Consider the following 9,103-nt stretch of genomic DNA (forward strand, 5'->3'; position numbering starts at 1 on the left):
CCCTCGACCACCAGGCCATGAGACTGGCCCAGCATTCTCGTTTTCATTTTTTTAGCCAGTACTCCAACCCCTAGTCGTAGAAAACATTTCTTTCTGTCTTTTTCTTTTCTTTTTTTTTTTTAAGAGGTTTTTGCTATAGGGTGTGTGCGGTCACCAGAAAGACAGAGAGAGACCGAGAGACAGAAAGCGAGAAATCACCCCCCAGGGGGGGATGGTCACGCCGCAATCCCTTCTCCTCCATTCTCCTCTCGGGATCTTGGGCACGCACGCACACGCGCCCGGCGTGAGTTTTAAGCCACCGGGTCCGGGACACGAACCACGGTCGACTACGCGGGAGTCCAGCAACTTAGCCGTTGTGCTAACTGCTGGCCCCTAGAAAATATTTCCTCGTCCTGAACTTTCCATGTTCAAATTACTGCGTGGTCTCTGCCGTCTGACTGGACTCTGACCCGTGGGGAATGGCAAGCCTGTGGGACAGCGAAGGAGGGTGAAACCTCCGGCCAGAGGAGGTTCTCTCTTCAATCCAGTGGCGCCCTGGGAACCAGTGACCTGGGTACCGAAGCTCTTTCAGAAAACAGTATTGAGGGCCAGCCCTGTGGTCTAGCAGTTAAGGAACGGGATCCCACAGGGCTGAGTGTGCTTTTTTTTTTTTTTTGAGAGGTTTTTGCTATAGGGCGCGTGCACTTGTCAGAAAGACAGAGAGAGACAGAAAGTAAGAAATCATCCCCCAGGGGGGATGGCCACACCACAACCCCTTCTCCTCCATTCTCCTCTGGGGATCTTGGGCACGCATACACACGCACCTGGCATGAGTTTAAGCCGCCGGGTCCGGGACTTGAACCACGGTCGGCTATGTGGGAGTTTAGCGACATAGCCATTATGCTAACTGCTGATCCCAGGGCTGAGTGTGCATGTTGAGGTCCTGGCAGCTTGAAAAGCACACACAGACATGTACGTGTGTGCGCCCCAAATCCTGACAGGGTGAAGGGAAAAGAAGGGATGGTGACGTGACCGTGCCCCACTGAGTGGCTTTCTTCCTCTCCCCGCTTTGGCAAGCACATGGACCCTCTGGCAAATTTTAAAAAAAAGAGAGAGAGAGATGAAGAAAGGAAAAAAGAAAGTAAGAAAGAAGAATGAAAGGAAAAGAAAAAGAAAACTGTTGCTAAGAGAACAAGCTCAGGGCTCACTCACAGTGATGGCCACAGCAGCTAGATCCACACACGACTAGTCACTAGTCGGGGCTGAGAACCAGACCCAGCAGCCTGAAAGACCGGCCGGGCAAGTGCGTGTGTACTTGAAACCTAAAGGGAAGGAGAGATGGAGAAAAAGGGACCGCAGCGTGGCCGTCCCCTTTGTGGGGTGCTTTCTCACTTTCCCACTCACGCTCCAGTGTCTGCCAGGAGGCGGCAGACCCGGGGAAGAGCCTGAGTATCAGCCTGTGTGGTACCTGGGGGGAAGGAATGGGTGAGGGAGTGTAAGCAGGGGAGGCAGGGGGGACTGGTTAGTTTGAATTGTTCCGGGGGGCTCTGGGGTGTAGGGACTGTCTGTACTCGTTCCATACCTGGCCCGGGGACAATCAGGACCGAGGAACATGGCCTTGTAGAGGTGAGAGCCAGGAAAGGACAGAGTGCAGAGCAGGGACTCAGGTCATGGTGTCCCTGTCACACACACTCTTCGGGCGAGTTGTCTCTTCCCTCCAGGAATTGGCGATCCAGTCTGCAAGACCCCAGGATGACCATGGCACGTGTCGGGACAGCCGCCTTAGGACACAGTTAATGGTGCTATGGCTCCACCCGTGCCAGACCGTGTCCCTGGAGGGCTCACACGAAGGTGAGCCCCAGGGGAGGTGCGTGGTCCTCTGTGACCTGGACAGAGGCTCCCAGGGAGCGAGGGCAGCTGTGCCAAAGTGGAATGTCTAGGGAACCAGCAGTTAGCATAATGGCTATGTCTCTGGACTCCCACATAGTCGACCGCTGTTCGCGTCCCGGACCTGGTGGCTTAAAACCCATGCCGGGCGCGTGTGCGTGCATGCCCAAGATCCCAAGAGGAGAATGGAGGAGAAGGGATTGCGGCGTGACCATCCCCCCTGGGGGGTGATTTCTCGCTTTCTGTCTCTAATGTCTCTCTCTGTCTGTCTGGCGAGTGCACGCGCCCTATAGTGAAAACCTCTCCAAAAAAAAAAAAAAAGTAGAATGTCTAGGCCTTGCCCAGGTCCACACGGGTGCCTCACCCCTGCCTCTACCAAACACTGCCCAGAGTCTGGGCCACCTCAGCACTGAGGCAAAGGCCTGGGTACCCCTTGGGGGCTGGATCCACAAGCTCGAGAGTCATGCAGAGTCCAACAAGCACCTCCCAAAAGGGACCAAACTTACCACCCCAGTAGCCTCTGTTCTCGCCTGGCGGGACGCACTCTGGGTGCAGGCCTGGGGAGTGTGCTGCTCCGCTCGCAGAGGTGGGCGCGTGTCCAGGCCTGGCTGCACAGGGCCGCTGTTCAGAGGCCCTGCCTGCAACCCCAGGAGTGTCCTGCTAGGGTGCCATCTGACGATGCCACGGTGAGCCCTGGATTGAGGCAGGAGACATAATGTGGCACTCACATCACCAACTAGCTTTGTGACCTGGAGCAAGTCACTTCCCCGCTCTGGGTCTTGGTGACCTCCTCCCATGAAATGAGCAGGCTATGGCGTAATGGTTGCACTGCCGGACTCCCATGTAGTCGACTGTGAGTCAAGTCCTAGACTCAGTGGCTTAAAACTCACACCGGGCGCTTGTGAGTGCATGCCCAAAATCCGGAGAGGAGACTAGAAGAGAAAGGATTGCTGCATGGCCGTCCCCCATGGAGGGCATGATTTCTTGCTTTCTGTCTCTCCAGTGAGTGCATGTGCCTTATAGCAAAAATCTCTTTTAAAAAATGAGTAGGCTGGAGGGCCAGCCAGTGGGTGGCTCTCTAGTCAAGGCAGCTGGATCCCACATGGCTGTCTGCATAGTTTAAGTCCTGAACCCAGAGACTTGAAAAACACATTTGTACATGCCCCAAATCTGGAGAGGAGAATGGAGAAGGGATTGTGGCATGGCTGTCCCCTGGTGGGGGAGGGGCAGTGCTTTCTCTCTCTCTCTCTTGTGAGCACATGTACCTTCCTGGCAAGTTAAAAAGAGAGCGAGAGAGAGAAGGCCTAAGCAAATTATCTTTTTTCTTTCTTTCTTCTTTTTTTTTTGGAGAGGTTTTTGCTATAGGGCGTGTGCGCTTGCCAGAAAGACAGAGACAGACAGAAAGCGAGGAAACCCCCCCCAGGGGGTATGGCCATACCACAATCCCTTCTCCTCCATTCTTCTCTCGGGATCTTGGACACACACACGCACATACCCAGCGTGAGTTTAAGCCACCAGGTCTGAGACTCGAACCGCGATCGACTACATGGGAGTCCAGCGACATAGCCATTACGTCAACTGCTGGTCCCAGATCTATTTTTTTCTTTCTTTCTTTTTTTCCTTAACTTGCTAGATGCAAACACAACACCATGCACTGGCTGGACAGGGCCGGACGGTGGTGCAGTAGCACATGCAATGCTCTGAGACCAACTCGTGTGGGAAGGTTCTGGGCTCGTGTCTGGAGACCTCTGTGGGCACGTTGGGTGTGTGCGTGCCTGCGATCAGGGTTGGCTAGGGCTGGGATGGGTTGCGGGGTTGAGACCCTGTCAGGGTGCTGTCCTTCTGTCTCTTTAGCTCATGAGGAAGTTTTTTTTTTCTTTTTGGAGAGGTTTTTGCTATAGGGCGTGTGCGCTCGCCAGACAGACAGAGACAGAGAGACAGAAAGCGAGAAATTACCCCCCAGGGGGGATGGCCACACCACAGTCCCTTCTCCTCCATTCTCCTCTCGGGATCTTGAGCACGCATGCACACGCGCCCGGCGTGAGTTTAAGCCACCGGGTCTGGGACTCAAACCGTGGTCGACTATGAGGGAGTCCAGTGACATAGCCATTACGCTAATGCTGGTCCCCGAGGAAGTAAGTTTTTAGAAAAATGGTGGGGTGGGCCTGCAGGTGGTATGGAGATTAAAGTGCTGGATCCCACATGGCCAGCTCTGGAGTTTGAGTCCCAGACCTGCTGGCTTCAAACACACTGAGCCCGTGTGTGTGCATGTCAAAAATCCCGTGAGGAGGGGACCAGCAATTAGCGTAACGGCCATGTCGCTGAACTCCCATGTAGTCGAATGCGGTTCAAGTCCCGGAGCTGGCAGCTTAAACTCACACCGGGCTCGTATGCATGCACGCCCAAGATCCCAAGAGGAGAATGGAGGAGAAGGGATTGCAGCGTGGCCATCTCCCCAGGGGATGATTTCTCACTTTCTGTCTCTCTGTCTCTCTCTGTCTTTCTGGTGAGCACATGTGCCCTATAGAAAAAAAACCTCTCCAAAAAAAGGAAAAAAAAAATCCTGTGAGGAGAAGAGATTACAACATGGCCATCCTTGGGGGGAGTGATTTCTCAATTTCCCTCTGTCGGACTCTCTGGCAAACACATTCCCCATGACAGAAACCTAAAAAAAAAAAAGAAGAAGAAGAAGAAGAAGGTGGGGTCAGGAGCAGTCATGGCCTTGCAATCCTGGCCTTCCCAGTGGAAACAACCAGGGTTGTCCAGAACCTGTGGGGGATTGCGGCCCCAACGCCACCCCCCACCTCTGCTTCTGGAAGTTCTTTCTGTCCATCCCCAGAGACGCCTTGTGCTGGAGCGTCCCCCACCCAACCCTCACACGTACGCCGCCCTTCAAGCTTGTTTTTCCCTGTGAAGCTCCTCTCCACCCCTCTTTTGTGTCCATGGAGTCCCTCCCCAGGAGTGGGGCGCAAGCCCTTGGAGGACAGGGGTCTGTCCCCTTCGCCCCTCCTTTCCACACTCAGGTCGCGTTCATCTAGCAAGTGCTCAGACCATATTTGTCGAATTGCACGGAATCAGGATCTTTCTGCATGGTTATGACTCGAGACTCTGCTGGACTGACCCTTGAAATGTTTTCAAAATTCCAGAAGCTAAAAATATCCCTCCCTCCGCCTGCAAGTAACTGCGAAGCGTTCCTTGTAAGGAACAGGACTTGACTCCTGAGGCTGAGAGTGTGTGCCACCAGGTGGCGCCCTGGCCCTCACATCTCCAGACGCCTTTTTTAGAAGACTGGATTCTCTCCCCTCCTTGCTGCCTGTCTCCCGCTGCCCGCAAACAAACAAAAACACATAAATAAAACGACTGCCATCAGTGCAGCACACAGAATCAACCCCAGCCCAGCTCAGGATGGGCATCTAGAGGGCACGGGAAACGCCCTGAAGTCGGGATTGGGAGACCTAGGTTTGAATCCATCGCTGACGCTCGCCAGCTGTGTTTCTCTGGCTGAGTCCCTTAGCTTCCCTGGGTCCCTGTGAAAGCAGCTGTGAATAAAAAATGGGGAAGTAGGGGGCAGCAAGAGCATAGTGGTTAAAGCACTGGACTCCCACATGGCTGACTGTGGTTTGAGACCTGGAGTCGGCAGCTTGTACAACAGGCGCACATGTGCATGCCCAAGATCCCGAGAGGAGAACGGAGGAGAAGGGATTGCGGTGTGGCCATCCCCTGGGGGGTGATTTCTCACTTTCTCTCTCTCTGTCTCTCTGTGTCTCTAGTGAGCACACAAGTCTCTCTAATTAAAAAAGGGTGGGGGGGGGAGTACACAAAAAGCACTTTGAAAATGGCGGTGGGACCAGCCACATCTGGGCTCTGGTTTGACGTGTCACCAGCCCGTGACCATGTCCACCTCACCTCTGCACCTCACCCCGCACCAGCACATGAGAGCTGATAGCAGTCCCTGCATGGGGCTGGAGTGAGGCTCAGGGAGAGCCGTGAGTGTAAAGTGCCGCTCCTGTGCCTAGCATGGAGTAAGCACTTATCACATGGATGTCAGGGTTCCCCGGCCCAGGAACAGTGCCTACCGCTTAATACTGCCCGATAATCTATTTGCCGAGTGAAATAATCTACGGATGAGGAAACCGAGGTCCTGAGAGGTGACGCCACACCCCTACCCCAGGGTCCGAGCACCAGGAGCCAGGCAGTCTGGCTGCAGGGCCTGCACCAAGCCTCCACGCCATGCTGTCTCGGATGAGTAAGGTGTTGGACATTCGCTCACGTCACACACAGGAACGTTTAGGGCTTTCTCAAGCATGCGTCGTGGTGCTGCACTGGCAGGGAGGCATTTGCTCCCGGAGAAACCACTTAGTTGTTCTGCCCCAAGGACAGCCAGGCTGCTGGAACAGGGCCTGCTCAGCCAGGAGCAGGCGGTTCCTCTCACGACTGGGAGAGAAGGGCCAGTCTGCAGTGTGGACGCAGCTGGAGGGCCGGAGGTGGATGCACGCGCGGTCCCAGAGTCAGAGGGGCCTCTCGGCTCCACTGCTGTCCGGCGGCCATGGATGACTGCTGTCCCCGTCATCTCCTCCACTCATCTTTACTGAGAGACTCTAGGGACAGGGAAAGATGGATGAGACGTCACGAGGTTACCACGCAGCAACACAGACTCTGCCGCAGAGAGGCCCGAGGGCAGCCTAGGTGACGGGTAACCCACAGCCCGGGAGGCTGGACCAAAGGGAGCCCGCATTGATTTATTTAATTTTTATTTATTGCTATTATTTCCCAATGTGGCCAGAAAGAGTGAGAAAGGGAAAGTAAGAAAGCAAGAAAGCAAGCTACCAGGGGCCAGCAGTTAGCATAATGGCTATGTCGCTGGACTCCCACGTAGCTGACTGCGGTTCGAGTCCTGGACCCGGTGGCTTAAACTCACGCAGGGCGCATGTGCATGTGTGCCCAAGATCCCGAGAGGAGAATGGAGGAGGAGAAGGGACTGTGGCGTGGCCATCCCCTGGAAGGTTATTTCTCTTTTTCTGTCTCTCTGTCTCTCTTTCTGGAGAGCACATGCACCCTATAATAAAAACCTCTCAAAAAAAAAAAAGGCAAGCTGCCAGGTCCAGGGCTTGAACTGCAGTCAGCCATGTGGGAGTCCAACACCCCAACCACCATACTACCAGCTGGCCCCTGGAGCCAGCATTTAAACTGGGCATTTAGGATAAGTAGGCATTTGCCAGCCAGGTGGGGTCATGGGAATAAAGGGCATTCTGAGCTTACTGAGGAAACTCCACAGGGTTGGCGGGGTTGGCATGCTGGGTGGGAGAGTGGGTGAGGGGAGCCGGCAGCTGGGGGGGACTGGGTTATGAAACATGCCGTGCAGAACAGAACCTGACCCTATGGTCAGTGGGGGAGCTGGCAGTGAACAGCCAGGTCTGTGTGTTAGAAATGAAGAGGGGCTGGGACCAGCAGTTAGCGCAATGGCTATGTTGCTGGACTCCCATGTAGTCAACTGCAGTTCGAGTCCCGGACCCAGTGGTTCAAACTCACGCTGGGCACATGTGCGTGCATGCCCAAGATCCTGAGAGGAGAATTGAGGAGAAGGGATTGTGGCCATCCTTCCCGGGGGGTGACTTCTGTCACTGTCTCTGTCTCTCTGGTGAGCTGACAAGTGCACACACCCTATAGCAAAAACTTCTCCTCCCCCCCCCAAAAAAAAAACATGAAGAGGGGCCAGCTGTGGCGATGGTTAAGGAGACTGGACACCGCACGGCCAACTGCTCAGTTGAGTCCTTGACCTGGCAGTTTGAAAAACACCCCCAGAGAGTGTGTATGTGCCTAAAAATCCTGAAAGACTGGAAGAGAGGCGGGTGCAGTGTGTGGGGCGGGTACTTTCTCTCTCTGTCTTTGCTGAGTAGAGGCACCTTATGGCAAAATTAAAAACTAAAATAAGAAAGAAACGGAGGGGAGAGAATAGAGACCAACAGTTGGGGCCAGCAGGTGGCACAGTGCTTAAGACACTACATTTCCACCTGGCCAACCTGAGTTTGAGTCCAGGACCTGGTGGTTTGAAATCCCCAGGTGTGGCTTGGTCATCCCCTCTGGGAGGTGATTTCTCAGGATCCCTCTCACTGTCTCTGTCTCTCTCCAGCAAGTGCACACATACTATGGCAAAAACCTTAAAAATAGAGCAGCAGTAATTACCAGCTAGACCTCACTCTTTAACCCTTTCTCCTCAGTAAAATGAAGATAATTGTGCGTATGTCTGGGGGCAAAGTTGGCTGGGAGACCTCAGCAACCTCTTGGCCTAGCAGGTATGCGCCTGCGCCTTGCTGTTTCTTGGGCCTGGATTTCTGTCCCGACCACGTTCAGTGGTATGTCCCCCTTACTCAAGATAGAATGTGTGCAGGAGAGACCCGCCACAGGGTCTGGTCACATGACTCCCACTCCAGTCGGTGGATTTGAGTACTGGCCCTGCCCGGGGTGTTCGGGTGGACCCGGCGTGATTCGGACCGCAGGTGCCATGCAGGACCCGACCCACATCACGCTGTGTGGCAGAGCGGGCCCAGGGAGCACGTTTTCAATCTAGGCAAGACAGGAGGTTGGCAGGGGCTTGGAGAAAGTTGGAATTGTAGTGCTGAGTGCCACGTGGCAGGGGCAGAGGGGCCCTGGTCTCTCCCTGACACCAGAACTCCATGGCTAGACAATGGGTGAGCCCGGCTTCAGCCAGGATGTGCCCTAGGCGGAACTGGCAGGCCCCTGCGTGTCCAGCGAGGACGGATGAGACCGCCCTGCTTTCCCTGCGCCAAGGAAGGGCCAGGAGGCCACGGAGAGCGCTGTGGCAGGAGAAAGGAGAAAGAAAGGGGCCGAGCCTGAGGGTGGGGACGACGCTCCAGAAGCTGGCTCTCCCCTCAAGGCTGGACAGGAGGCCGGGAGGCAGCGAGTAGGGGTAGCCCCAGATGTGGCAAACCTGGCCCAGCTGTGCACCGGCCCGACAGAGCCCAAGGCCCGCAGAGGGCTGCGGGCTGCGGGGGCGCTGCGCCCTGTCCCGAAGACAAGCGAATCCGAGCTGGGAGTGTGGCGCGGGGAAGAGGGGGGCGCCAGGGTGGTGAGCGAGACGGAGAGAGACGGCAGGAAGCAGGGCGGAGCGGGTGGGGGTGGAGACCGTGGCGGGCCGGGAAAAGGGCGGGGAGGAGGAGCGGAGGCCCAGAGGGGGAGAGGAGGGCTGAGGGAGGAGAGAGGAGGAAGGGTGGGGAGA

Source organism: Tupaia chinensis, unplaced genomic scaffold, assembly GCF_000334495.1.
Source record: "Tupaia chinensis unplaced genomic scaffold, TupChi_1.0 Scaffold000539_1, whole genome shotgun sequence".
NCBI classification, from domain to species: domain Eukaryota; kingdom Metazoa; phylum Chordata; class Mammalia; order Scandentia; family Tupaiidae; genus Tupaia; species Tupaia belangeri.